The sequence below is a fragment of the Tasmannia lanceolata genome, unplaced genomic scaffold, assembly GCF_043159265.1.
Source record: "Tasmannia lanceolata isolate RefF3 unplaced genomic scaffold, GAP_Taslan_0.1 ptg000037l, whole genome shotgun sequence".
Lineage (NCBI taxonomy): Eukaryota > Viridiplantae > Streptophyta > Magnoliopsida > Canellales > Winteraceae > Tasmannia > Tasmannia lanceolata.
The window spans coordinates 49,021,541-49,036,898 of NW_027518714.1; the positions used below are offsets into that span (position 1 = coordinate 49,021,541).

General features: G+C 38.7%; 1 long non-coding RNA gene across 1 annotated transcript; it reads left to right on the forward strand.

The window, feature by feature from the left end:
• The first annotated feature begins 3,493 nt into the window (after positions 1–3,493).
• Positions 3,494–4,329, forward strand: LOC143862395 (uncharacterized). Its single transcript, XR_013240283.1, has 2 exons — positions 3,494–3,794; positions 3,879–4,329. It is a non-coding gene; the product is annotated as an uncharacterized LOC143862395 (long non-coding RNA).
• The last annotated feature ends 11,029 nt before the right edge of the window (positions 4,330–15,358 follow it).

Genomic DNA, 15,358 nt, shown 5'->3' on the forward strand with positions numbered 1-15,358 from the left:
TCGCAATCAGTTGTCAAAATCTAAAATGAAAAGTACTCTAGCTTTTCTGATTATTATTGGACTCAAAATTACGTTTACTTGAGTCCAATAATTGGTCTTGGACTCGCAATCGGTTGCCAAAATGTTAAGACATCTTTATCCTGTAGTTTCAATAACAAATGATTTTTTTTACAGAATAAAAGAATTAAATTAAGGTCACTTCTAGTGGAGGGGGCCACATGAAGCTTTAACAAAGATAGGCAATTGTGGACATCCTTATTCTGTAACCATTCAAACAAAAAGAAAGAAAGAAGAAGACATCCTTATTTTGTAGTTTTACTATAGAATTAAAGAATTAAACAAAGCTCACTTCTAGTAGAGGAGCCACATAAAGTTTTAACAAAGAGGTACAAAGGTTGACATCCTTATTTTGCAGTTTTAATATAAAATAAAAGAATTAAATCAAGGTCACATTGAGCGGTGGGGTCACACAAAGCTTTAGCAAAGAGGGGCAATTGAGGACATTCTTATTTTGTAGTTTTAATAACCAATTTTCCTTTAGAACCTGTTTGGATTCCAGGAATTTTCTGGAAAAGTTTGGGAAAGAAAATATTTCTAAAATTTTCTACTTTTTTACACCCACAAAATAAGATAACTTGAACCAACTGTATTCCATTTTAATTTAGGGGGACCTTCAATTTATGATGATATCTTTCTAAATAAGCCGTAGCCACATCATTTCCCTCCATATCAAAAAATTTTCCCAAGATAAAAATTTGTATAAGAAATATTTTTCCTCCAATCCAAACAGGCTCATGGAATAAAAGAATAAAATCAAGGTCACTTCTGGCAGTGGGCCACACAAAGCTTTATCAAAGAGGGGCAATGGTAGACATCCTTATTTTGTAGAAAAATAACCAATTTTCTTTTATAGGATAAAAGAATTAAATTAAGCTCACTTCTAATGGTGGGGCCATACAAAGCTCTATAAGTTCGTAAAAGAATTGCAAGCTCTAGCAAAGAGGGGCAACACTAGATATCCTTATTTTCAAATTTCAACAACCGATTTTATTTTATAGAATAAAAGAATTAAATCAAGGTCACTTCTAGTGGTGGCTCCACCTTACAAGGCCCCCTCCCAATGTGATGTGATAAATTGACTCCCCATGTCTCTTTCTCTCTCCTCTGGGTTAGAGAGAGAAAGACACATGGGAGTCGATTTATCATTTTTGGGGGCCGATTTATCACTGCCCTAAATCAAATGTCAATAAAGCTGCAAAAATATTACGAAGGCAAGCACAAGTTGGTGAATCAGTTTGAGAATATAAGAAATCACGACACTTGCACAGGCACACATAAAAATCAAAGAACTAAAAAACACAAGCCACATGAAATAGACAATTTCTTGCCAATCAGACGGTAAAGATGAATTTGGCTCATCTTCAACACCATAGGAAAAGTCCCAAATTGTTTGATTAAGCAACAAAAGAGACTAATCAATAAATTTAATTAACATGGGACACCCTTCCCTATAAAATAAAACCTTCAACTGCTAAATAAAAATAAATTTTCAGAAAATTTAAAACTTGAAACCTATCTTTTCATTATATAAAATTAAGGCTTTTAAAAATAAATATATTTTTATAAAAAGTAAGATGCGGATTGATATCCCCCCCCCCCCCCCCCCCCCCCCCCCTCTCACGCATAAAATGCCCACTTTAATGTTATTCGTTAAGTTTTAAAGGCAAAGAAAAACGTTAAAGGGGGTTAATTTATCCTTAATCAGCGAACCATTCCCCAGCAGAAATGGTTATTTGGGGGGGGGGGGGGGGGGGGGATGGGGGGTGGCAATATCATTTCCCGAAAGTAATTTTTTAAGGGAAAAATAGAGTTACACCCCCTCAACTTTCTGACATTTTCAACTCTAACCCTGACTTTTAAAAGTCACCAACTACACCCCTTAAGGTTTCAATTTGTATATGTAGACCCCCTCTTTTGAAACAATATCAATACTACTGATGACCTCGTACCCTCCTCCAAACCTCATACCCGAATCGAAACACTACCAAAAACACAGTGGGCCCACGTTGTTTGGATGATCCAAAGCGTTCAGTTGATGGGCCCTAACATATATAGGGTGTTCCCAAAAAATCAGCTCCATAAGATCATCCTAACCCGTCAGTCGATGGATGAACCGTCAACTGAGGGGGTCTACCTTATACAAATTGAAACCTCAGGGGGTGTAGTTGATGACTTTTAAAAGTCAGTGTTATAGTTGAAAATGTCAGAAAGTTGAGGGGGTGTATCTGTATTCCCCCCCCCCCCCCCCCCCCCCCCCCCCCCCCAGTTTTTTTTTTTTTAAAATTTCAGGTTTTGGTTACTTTGACCCTTAAAGTTGAGTGATCAATCAGGGCCATTGGATCATTGATCGATGTTGATGCAATGGTCTAGATTGAGTATTGTAAAATGATTATTTTATCACGATTAATCAAACTAGGATTGAAACCAAAAATTTTCCAAGAATACCATTCAAAATACAGGTTTTGTGTATAAATAAGGTCTCATCCCCCTTAGTTAAGATACCCCTCCTGCTAAAATGCTTCAAAAGGCCTACATAAATCTAAAATTTAGCTTTTATTCGCATAGCATTAAAAGAGACTTCATGGATCCACAGGCTGAGATCATCTGATCAACTTTCAATACTCGAGATAGAACAATATTATTGATCACTTCCACGAGATACACGTGGCCAAAAAAAGTGATAGTTAGGAAAGATTCATCATTTAGTGAGATAATAAATGCACCTTGTTATACGAGGGACGCTCATTCTTAGTTCTCTGTTTCGGAAATAAAGACGATGGTGGTTATTGATTAAAGGAAAACATTTTAAAAAATAAAGGCAGGAGTGGAATTGACGTAAGATTTGATTCTTTCCATAGTGTTTATTTTGCATTTAGTGATGATCGTGCCCACTTCCTCGTCTTCTTGCTCATGTCACATTGAAATCCTGTCTTGCTAGCAGCTCTCATTACTAAAATGCTCTTCTTCTATAGTAAATTTTCCAATAAATGACATTTTAACTAACGTTAATACCCTGTAGTCCCCTGCCATAAATGTTGACTAAGGTCTCTTTCTAGCCGTTATGGCATTGGGAAAAATCTGGTAGGTAAAAGCTAGTTTGATTGCTGTCAAAACTTAATCTAATGATATACGATAAATTTAAATCTATTTTGTGGCGGCAAGTGGACAATCTTTTGCCATTCGAGCTTTGTCATAGTGTCAAGGGAAAGCTTGGCCGGTAAAAAGTGATCTGTCGGCTATTAGAAAACCTATTTAATATATGTTAGAAGATCCATTAAGATCTGACCATTGGATTATTGCGTAGTATATTAGGTAATTATTTAGATTTCACAACTTGATTGGTTAGGAATGCCCTTCATAGTTCTTATCCATATAACCTACCATATTTATCTCTTGAGTGCTTTATATAAGCACTCCTTATTGTCAATGAATATCAACAAAGATTACAAAATCTTCTTCCATTACCCTGCACATATCTTAAGACGGGTGTCCCTAGTGAAAGTTGGGCTTACTTTTTTTTTTTTGTTTTTTTCTTTTCGATGGAGGGATAAACAATGAGAGGGCAACGACTGGTTTGGGGTTTTGATGATTAGGTTGGAAGCCTGTCTAGCAGATTATCCATATTTCAAACCTTGCTTGAAGGTCTTGAAGAAAAGCGTGTAACGAATAAAGAGGCAAAGTATTGGATTCCAATGCACAAGAAAGGAGGAAATCAAACGAGCAAGTGGAACCAGGTACGTAGTTTTTGCTTGGGTTATTTTAGTTCTAACCCACTTCTATTTTTACATGAGATGTCTCAGAGAAGGATTACCATTCAGGAGAGATCAGTGAAGATTGATAAATCCTCAAGCCATATCTATGTTTCTCCCATAATTGCCTTGTGGGTCTATGGAAAGAAAACCCTTGCTCAACTTGTTTACAACGATAACAAAGCTATTGACCTGGAGAAGTCACTTCCATCCACACTGAAAAATACTGAAAAATTTACTCAGTATATTGTGTATCAAAGGAATGGTACAATTTGATCTCTAAGGGTGCTTTTTCACGAAAAGTTCTACCTCCACTCATGTCGGGTCTATTTTACCTAAACTTGGACCCCCAAGGATATGCTTTTGTGTCTAATTCTAAGGTTGCCGGTGGAGGTGTTATGGATATGAGTCTCAGTTTTTTACCATGGGATTAGAAATTAAGGATTAGAAATTGCCGCAATGGGTTGATTCTTTGTCGGATGGATGGAAGTTATTGCGATCAAAACCAAAAGTTTATTCAGTATGTTGTGTTTAACCCATGCTCCGGCTGCCGTCCGGCGATACGACGGCCGGATCGACGAAGTATCCAGCCGATTTGGACGTTCTAACATGCATTTAAAAAAATACTTGGACTCACCTTATTCGTAGATCCAAACCGTTCAATTGTTGAGCCCATATGTAAATAGGCATTTCCCATAAAATCATTTATGGATGATCCTAACCCTCCGATCTATTGACAAAAGGCACCATATTACCGAAGTGAAGAGTCAGGATCATCCTATGGAGGTGGCTTTTGGGGGAAAGCCTATTTACATCGGGGCCAACAAATGAACTGAGTTTATTTGTGGTTTCTGATTGACACGATAGGCCCGAAACCGTGTTGATTCTAGCGAGTGAATGATTGACTCTCAAAGTTTTTATACATTGTTATCAACAACCACTAATAGAAATTTAAAATAAAGAGATAGCTGCCAATGTCGAAGCAAGGGAGTACTGGTATGATCTCCGAAAATGAAATCTCATATTTGAATATGGAATATTGCCTTTTTTGCTCTTTATATGCTAGAAATCTTACTAAAGAGCACGTCTACAAATACAACATGCATGGAATCGAATGGAAAGCTTGACTCGAGAGAGTCTTCACCTCCTACAGTTGGGCCAGCAGTGCTCATTCTTCCTTCAATTCCTACAGATAAAGAGTGGAGTAACATTGTGGCTGCCGGTAAGAAGGGCATTGCTTTGACTGGTCCAGTCAAAGCAATTACCGGCAGCCACAATGTTACTCCACTCTTTATCTGTAGGAGTTGAAGGAAGAATGAGCACTGCTGGCCCAACTGTAGGAGGTGAAGACTCGCTCGAGTCAAGCTTTCCATTCGATTCCATGTTGTACTTGTAGACGTGCTCTTTAAACTGCAAAATTTAGTAAGATTTCTAGCATATAAAGAGCAAAAAAGGCAATATTCCATATTCAAACACGAGATTTCATTTTGGGAGATCTCTTTATTTTAAACTTCTATTAGTGGTTGTTGATGCCAATGTATAAAAACTTCGAGAGTCAATCATTCACTCGCTAGAATCAACATGGTTTCGGGCCTATCGAGTCAATCAGAAACCACAAATCAACTCAGTTTATTTGTTGGCCCCAATGTAAATAGGCTTCCCCCCAAAAGCCACCTCCATAGGATGATCCTAACTCTTCACTTTGTAATATGGTGCCTTTTGTCAATAGATCGTGTTGGAAAAAACTTGTTGAGGGTACTGTTGATGATTGAAAACAGAAACTTATTGCTTCAAGGCGTGATATTACTTTCCTTAAGACAAGATTCGCCCCCACTAGTAGTGTGCAAAGGGGATCCGCGAATTGCCTCCAAGATACAATGAAGCCTAGTAGGGAAGCCCTACTAATGTTTGATGACGCGTAGCACTAGCGGAATCAAACCCGAAATGCCCTTCCGAAATTTCAAGCCGTAGAGAAATCTCTATATTCTGTTTCTGCAGAAAAACAGTATCTAGAACAGTAAACAAAAGAAAAACAGTATGTAAAAATACTTGGGGATTTTTGTAGGAGTGTAGAAGAGAGTGTAAAGTCTGTCAGAATTGCCAATTCGATTTCTATTTGAAATGACCCAATTCTGCACATTTTATAGACCACCTAGTGTCTTTTCAGTGTGAAAAACATCTCTACAGGGCACCTTTCCAGAATGTTTGAAATCTGACCGTTAGATCGCACCCATTGATATTGAACGGTCCTGATCGATCCTAGATGTGACTGTTGGTTTGAGTAAAACTTCTCTCCAACCCAGTCATTGTTAGATCAACCATCTATGGTGTGGATCGCACCCCCTTGGCACTTGACCGTTGGGGGAAGGGACACAACCCATTTGATCACACCCTTTGACCGTTAGAGTTATGGGCCCGTTGGGCCAACCGTTAGGCCCTAACCGAAGCCCAACCCAACCGGTCGGCTTGATGGGCTTACGAACCATTTGGCCCACACCCATCCAACCGGTCCACCTTCATCTTGATCCAACGGTGCAGATCAAATCTGGAAAAATTAAAGGCTCCAATCGCTCCTCGCGACGTTGCGTACGTGCAAAGTGCACCTAAAAAAGCGCCATTATGCACCCTATAGCCCATTGCCCACGTCGCGCGTGTGCGAAAGGTGCGTTGCACCGTCCCGCGGGTCCAACCATGGGTTCAACCCAATGTGCAATCAAACAAGTAATAGAAAAGTGTAGTGCTTTATAAGCTCTTCTCTTTCTTTTCTCTCATCCGGTACGGGACTATCTTTTCAACTACACTTCTACATCCTTTTGTAAAAGCAAATTTTTCCAAGAAAACATTTTCTTTTTCCCAAACGCTTTTGATAAAACTTTTTCCAAAATATTAATACATGATTTTGAAAATCCAAAATCACTAACAGATCGGAGGGTTAGGATCATCCATAAATGATTTTATGGGAAATGCCTACTTACATCTGGACCCAACAAATGAACAGGTTGGATCTTCGAAAAAGGTGAGTCCAAGTATTTTTTTTTTTTTTTTTTAAATGCATGTTATAATGTCTCCTTATGTGGGTGCACATTTTAAATGCATTAGAGAAATTGGAAGAGCAGCTCCAGTCTCTCCAAATCTCACTCTCCCACTCTTTCGCAGGTACATATTGCAATTCAAGAAAGGGAAAACCCATCTCTTTATTGCTTGTTAGAATTCAACAGTTTTCCCCCCCTTTTCTTTCTCGCAGAGAAAAGATTCCCACTACATTTATTTGATTTTTAATTTTTCTCAAAAATCAAATCACAGTATTTCTTTACCTGAAAGATTCGGTGTGAGGGAGAAGCTTCTTCTATTATTTTTGTTTTTATATTTTCTAAAATCAAACCATTCTATTATTTCTCTTTCAATGGAGATTTGATTGCTTTGTTTGTGAACTGTAAATTGTAGTTCTCCGTCCATTGTAATTTTTTTGTGCTGTTTTGGGGATATTTTCTAACAGAAGGATTGGTTTTGTTGAATCCTTTGGCTATTCTTTAGGGCCCGTTTGGATGCCGAGAAGATTTTGATTTGAATTTCTCACATTTGTAGCCCTTTTTGCACTGTAATTTGGATCGGATCAAATTCTTGGATTTCTAATTCAGCAGCTGACAGTGAAAAAAATCAGATTTCTAAGTTTGCTGTGGAAATAAGAAATTGGAAATCCACAAACCTGGGAGCTTCCTTCACCTTTTTGCTCCTCAACCTCTCCCCTCCACTATGAAGTACCCTCTTCCCTCTCTGTCTCCCTCTACATAAGCTGCCAGATCTATTCAATTTGTATTCAAAACTCAATTCCATATCCAAATACAAAATGGGAGGAATCCAAACGGGCCCTTAGGGTTTGGCCAAAGGATTACGTAGTTTCAGATGGAGAAAAAACCGTTTGGTTAAAAAAAGAAGAGCTTTATTCTCTTTGGATGCGATTTGTTGAGAGAATCCCAGAGAAGCAGGATTCGTACCTAGAGATGGGGATTCGCGAATCCCCGAATTGCGAATCCGAACCGTGATTCGATTCGAATCCTCGATTCTGGGGAATCCCGATTCCCAATTTTAGGAACCCCGATTCCCACTTTATAGGAACCCCGATTCACAGGGGATTCCCTGCGATTCCCCAGCGAATCCAAACTCCCCACGACTTTCAGCGATTCCCCAACGAATCCCCAACAAATCCCCGGTGAATCCCCGTCGACTCTCTGGCAAACCCACGATTCCCGCTTCCTACCATCCCAGGAGCCTTCGATTCCCGCTTTCGAATCCCGAATCGAATCCCGCTTTCAATTCCCGCCTTGGCAACCTTGGAGAATCCAAATTGGTAGATTCTCTTCAAAAGTAGGTAAATGTCGGATGCGAATTTGTGATTGGAAATACTTAAAATATTAAACATTGGTGAGAAAGAAATTAGTAATAGTGAATGTAGAAATCTTGACTTTGCACATTTGGATCTTTCACGAAAGATCAAAACATCAACAATAGCAGCAATGTTGAGCATCATCTCTTGCAAGAAACAACAAAATAAGGGTAAAATTACACTAGAGAGTGGGGATATTAGTTGTTCAGCAGAGCGAATGGGAAGAGAACCCTAGAAATGATATCAAGGGAAGACAATGGGGTGGATGTTCCAAAATTAGGAACTCAAAATGTTGTTGCACCAAATAACCATAGGGAACTTTGTTGGACTCTGGATGGATGGTTGTCAATCAAGCTCCCTGTAGCCGATTAAGCTAATGGATTCATCCCCGGGAACGAGCTACAGTGAATCTGCTAACTCCAAGATCAGAGATTTTTCCTGCATGGTCCTAGAATTGAGGATCGTCACAGGCATCTATTTCCTATTTAGTGAATTTGTACCTCGTTATATGAGGAACGCTCTTCCTTATATCTCTGTTTGGGAAATAAAGATGTTGGTGGATATTGATTAAAAAGGAAAATGCTTTCAAAAGAGGATATATCAAGCTCCCTGCAGCCGACTAAGCTAAGGGATTTTTCCATGGGAACGAGCTACAATGAATCATTTATTTATCTGATAACTCCAAGCTCAGAGATTTTTCCTTCTTAGCCAAATCTAGGGAGCCGTGGTCCTAGAATTGAGGATCATCACGGGCATCTATTTCCTGTTCGGTGAGATAATAAATGTATTCGTTGTTATATGATGGACGTTCTTCCTTATTTCTCTTTTCGGAAATAAAGATGATGGTGGATATTAATTAAAAGGAAAGTACTTTCAAAATAGGATATCACTTGAAAAATAAAGACAATAGTGGAATTGACCTACGATTTGATCATTTCCTTAGTGTTTTTTTTTTTTTTTTTTACTTCGTGGTGATTCATGCTCACTTGTCTTCTCGCGCATGTGTCTCAAATAGCGTTTCGTCTCTATTTTCAAACGAAATCGCATTTTGCTAGGAGCCCGCTTGATTAAAATGTTCTTCTTCTATAGTTAAATTTTCAAATAAATGTCATTTTAACTAATGGTGGTCCCTTGATATAAATGCTGACTAAGGTCTCTTCGTCGTCATTACGATGTCAGGAAAAGTCTGTTAGGTAAAAGGTAGTTTACCGGCTGTCCAAAAGTAATCTAATGATATATAATAAATTTAAATCTATTTTATGGGGGCAAGTGGAATATCTTTTGCCATTCCGACTTTGTCATAGCGTCAAGGGAATGCTTGGCAGGAAAAAGGTGGTCCGTTGGCCGTCAGAAAACCTATCAAGTAAATTTTAGAGGATCAATTTAGATTTGATCATCGGACTACTGGGTATCAGATTAAGTAATTATGTAGATCAGGCAACTTAGTTTATTAGGATTGCCTCTCCATATTTTTTATCACTCACCAAATTTAACTCTTGAGTGCTTTATTTTAGTTTCTTATTTTGGCTTTTTCTTAAAATGACAAAATCAACCCTTCGTATGCCATGTTGCATGTAGGCATTTGATCGGTTCAGTCTACGTTAGGCTGTGGGGCTTCGTAGGAATACTCGGGAGTTTTTGGATCACCCTCTCTCATGTGTTCCTAGTTAAGGAAGGATTGTGTCACGCCCCAAACCCCACCCTGGGCGTAGGACATGACAGCGCCATACACCTACAAGACGAATCTCACAAATGTACACGGCTTCAAAGCAATACAGAAAATAACTTGGCATTTCATAACTAAAATATCAAGATCTTAATAACTGCGAACCCATTACAGTCAAATCAAAACTCATCTCTTCCCCAAAGAGTCAAAGCGGAAATAAATAAACTGTTTTTACATACTATTCAAGTACTCACTTTCTAATAAATTGAAATAACTAAACTAAAATCTCTGAGTCCAAATCCAAAGCTAAGCATCCTGTTCCTCGTTATCTTCACGAGGGCCAAGACCTGAAAAAATATTAAATAACCACAGTCAGCTGAAAAGTTCAGTACATAATAAAGCACTACTCTAAGCACAGTCTAACATGATATGATTCAATAGGGTTAGATAGTCAAAGTCAAAGTTGAGTTCCAAGGTCTTAGCTGATTCATTCAACATAAACAGTTATAAGTGCATATTTAATATGGTTCTAAATTCCAAATCTTGGTTCGGATCAAAGTCGGAGATTTCAGAGTTCATGTACAGAAGGTTCAGAGTTCAAATACACTTCAGAGTCATCGGCATGGTTCAGAAGACATGTTATTGCTTATACACCGACAGTCCACGGTGTTCGGAATCAGTTCCTGAAGTTCAGATACAAGTCGACAGGGCCAGCATTTTATCCCACTGACGGGCCAGAAGTTCTAGTGTACTACCCCCATGGTGGGTCCAGAGTTGCCAAATGTTTTACCCCCATATGGCAGGGTCCAGAAATTATCCAAGCCTCCACAGAAGTGTTCAAAATGTTCAAGGTTCATATTCAAATGGTTCAGAATATTCAAAGTTCAAACTAATAGTTCCCAGGTTCAGAGTTTAGAATAGATGTTCATAACAGTATTTCAGAACAGTTATTTCAAAGGTTCAGAAGAGTAACAGTAGGTGAAACAAAATAGCATGATGGACTCAAAGCTAATTCAGAAGTTCAAAGTATCAATACAAGTTTTCAAAGTCAATACTGATTCAAATGAGAAGGGTTTATAATACCCAAAGTAGTACGTTATTACGTACCTCAAAGAAGTTCGATTCATTTCTTAATTCGGACTACGATTCAATATCCTGATCTAAACAGAACATAAGTGACAAATAAGGGACCATTTGAATAAGTTATGAATTTCCAAAGTTTTGGAAAAATTGTTGCGCCGGTCGTCAGAGAATTACGGACGTCCAGGAATACTGACGTCCGAGAATTACGGACGTCCGAGGATCCATCTGTCACCAAATTTGGTACTCACAGACGTCCGCTATTTTCCGGATGTCTGCCCCACGCACGGACCCAGATTTCTTCTAAACGTTAATTTTCTACCGTTTTTGTCACTAAAACGGCCATAACTCACTACAACAAAAATGGTTTTTAGCAGCGGGCAAGACCGCTGCTCAAAGACGGCAAAACCGCTACCATTACCTTTAGTAGCGGTTATTTAACCGCTACTAAATCTCTCGTCGCTATATCTTATAGCAGCGGTGCCGCTGCTATATGGACCGCTTGTGTATGGAACTATGTAGCAGCAGTTATCACCGCTACTGTTTTCAACTCTTAATAGTCTAGGTTCGCCACGCTAAATATCTGAATATAGCAGACCGCTGCTAAATATCTGAATATAGCAGCGGTTAAAACCGCTGCTGAAGTTGTCTGAATATAGCAGCGGTTAAGACCGCTGCTAAATATCTGAATATAGCAGCGGTTAAGACCGCTGCTGAAGTTGTTGTCACCGCGACTAAAGATCTAACACTGGACTGGGTTTTGCACCATACAGCGACGGTCATGACCGCCGCTAAAAGTTACAGTTTTTTTTTAAAAAAATTAATTTTCAGCAGATCCCTAAACACGGGAATATAAAATTTGTTTGATACATAACCTGTTTTACAATTAGAACCTGTCATATACACATCACATTTATAAAAACCAGAAACTATACTATTTCAATCAGCTCCAGTAAGTCGAGCTCCACACAAGGCACGCTTTTCAGTGGCCAGAGCAAATGGCTTTGGAACAGTATAGTTAGATCTAACATTTCCAACAGCCACAGATCTTGCTGCCAACTCTGCAGGAGAGTTTAACTTAAAAACGAAAGACATGTATGTATAGAAAGTATAAGCACATATATACATGTATGGGCAAGTTTCTTACAGTGAGTAGAGCATGTGACTTACAAAGATTCTGCGAACTGAGCAGCATCCAAATCAAGCTCTTGTCTCATAACACAATTCATGATCCAGTCGCTGGTGTAACCACACACCCCTTTCTTTGCCGCTGCCAATGCCTCCTCCATGTCTTCTTCACATGCTATAAAGATTGTTTTCGATGGCTTTTGCACTTCATCCAACCCATGAAGAACCTGAAAGTATGAAAATTAATCTGGTGCGTCTATGCATGGAGTTTAAAATACAAGGCAACACTTTGAGACCATTTCATTTGCACCAGTCACCATTGTAAGCATCCATATACTTCCAATAATCAATATTGACCCTTATGTGGGTAGGGATTGGGTAGTCAGCAACAAAATTCACAGCACCTATGTTACATGCATGAGTATGGATACTAGTGTCGGAATTTGACAAGGATATTGATTGTCGGATTCGGCTAACCTCAAAAAAAGGAATCATGGATTCGGCTAATTTTATTTCTTTTATAATATAAATGGTTATATATTGGAAAATTTTGAAGGATTCATGTTCTATGTTATCCAAGGTCATAACAGAGAACATGACCTTGGATAGGATAGAATGGAAGAAAAAGATCTGCATAGAAGAAGCCAACTAGAGCCAGGATTAGAGCCGACTTGATTCCTTTGACTTTTTTCATGAAATTTTTCTAAAGGACTCATTTAGCCGACCCCAACTAGTTTGGGGCAAAGGCTTTGTTGAGTTGAGTTGAGTTAAGTAAGTGTAATGTTCTATTTTCATATAAAAAATTATTATTAGTATTATAATGGCAAATTTGTTGCAGTGTTTATAAAAAACAGATTAAAGAGATCTAGAAGTGTCCCAGTGAATCCTAAAGTATTGGTGTCCAATAATCAATATTGACTTTTGAGTAGGGATTGTGCAATCTGTAACAAAATTCCCAACACCTATGTTGCATGAGTACGGATGCGAGAGTCGTAATCTGATATGGGTATCGACTATCGAGTGTCAGATTTGGCTAACCAAAATAACAAAGGTTTGTGGATTCGGCTAATTTTAATTCTTTTAGAAGATAATATGGTTATGTATTGGAAATTTTTGGTAGATTAACTATATGTAATGTTCTATTTTCATACAAAAAAAACTTACTATTAGGATAGATAGCATGTTACAATTGTAAATTTGTTGGAGTATTTAGAAAAAAACAAAGAGATCTAGAAGTGTCAGTGAATCATAAAGTATTGGAATCCGACACATCTTCAACATGGGTAATTCTCTGGGTCAGAAGTAGTCATGTACCATAGCCCAACACTGATATCTTAAACATCAATCTATTCCATGGTTATATGTGGCAACAATCATTAGTCACATAAATGCTACACAAATTCAAAACCACCACACTGTAATTTTGTTGTCGAAACAGACTCAACAACACAGTCAAGTGGCATCAGCCACTCTGTTTTCCTCTTAAAGGAGGAGAACACTGAGAACAAAGAAACCAAAGGGAAGGGAGCCCTTTTGTAAAATGAAATCGTGAAAATTATGTTGAGAATTTCAGTTGCAGTAATAACCATGGTTTCAAGAGTGCCACAAAGAATCAAAGATGCCCAACAAATTTCAAACAAAAAAGGAAAAAAGAAACAATTGAGAACTGGATTATCAGAATGACTTTATTTAATACCAGATACTAAATGGCACTTCAACTGACCCACAAATCTGCTCTCCCTGAAACTGGCCTTGGGTAATTGGACGAAATTACCCAAGCTCTACATCAAAGGTAATAAACCACACATTAAGATGACTAGTAAAAAAGACATGTACATTTGCATAAATAGAACCATGTAAAAGTTTGCACACTAACATGCTAGAATTCTCATGCATCTGTTGAAACCCTAACGCTATCTCTAATCCCTAACCTCATTCTCATTCAACTCAAAACCCTAACCCCCAATTTAAAACCCCAGACCATCCCTCACCAATTGAAACCTTAAACACCAACCCATCCCTCACCAATTTGATTCCATAAATCTTAATCCTATCCACACCCATGGATAGGTTTCCTTTTCTTGTTCTCTTCTCTGTTTTTTTTTTGTAAACAGAAAACTCATGGATGCTCAATGTTTGTTGCACTCTAGAGTCCTCCAGTTGATCTACTCTTTCGGAGTTAAATTAAGAAGTAAGATGTGCAATGAAGCTGTCTTCATGAGGACTGGACAGTGGTATTGCTGCACTTAAGCTGTGAACTGGTATGCCATTGTCTAAAGCCTAGTGTGCCTGTGTAGCAGCCATGGTTTGCGGGAAGACTGTTGTGTCTTAGTGTGGCTGTTGTGGTCTCTTAGTGGGATGTTGTGCCTGTCTAGACTGGCATCCCTTCTTGTGGGCGGTTGGGACTAGCACGGACTGTTCTACTCTTGCATGGACTAAAGCCTCTTGTTCCAACACTGTAGAGAAAATCATCATCCTCCGTCCGCGATTATTTCATGGTCTCACTCACCAGTGCTCAAGGCCGGATTATCGGAGGTGCCAGACCTTTGATCGCTTCTAGGACTGTCATCATCGCCACCACCCGATTTATCACTGTCTCCTCATAAGGGCCTAAAATAGCATTGACATGACCATTCACTTATGTTGATATTCAACTATAAAAAGGATGACATGAGTGACTTCTCATGTGCGCTACTCTGATCCTAACCAAACAACTCCTCATTAACATTTGATACCTACGTCAAATGATCTCATGGGTACAAAATCCAAAAGTGACACGGTCGCAACTATCTCATACTTAGCATGTAATGGGGACTGAAACATAGACTGAATTGTGCTAAAATTGGGATTTAAAAAAAAATAGACTTGTACTGTGCGTAACAAGGGCTGAATCAGTGCAAAACATGGGCTGAATCAAAGGACTGAATTGTGAAAGAACTGGGACTGATTCGGGGGGTGAACTATGGACAGAATTGTGCTAAAAACTAAGGCTGAATCCAAGGACAGAATTGTGCTAAAAACTAAGGCTGAATCCAAGGACAGAATTGTGCTAAAACAGTGAGTATATCTATGGGCTGAAATGTGCTAGCAGGGAGCATATTCATGGGCTGAAATGATAGTAGCAGGGCTGATTTGTGGGTTCAAAATGTGCAGATGCTTTAGCTCTTAGCATGACAAATAGAAGAAAAGCATGACCTCAGGTAATTCTCTCAAAATAGCTTCCTCTGCAGATGCTTTAGCTCTTAGCATTCTTGATGGAGACGATGAAGATGCACCTACGCAAGAAACTTG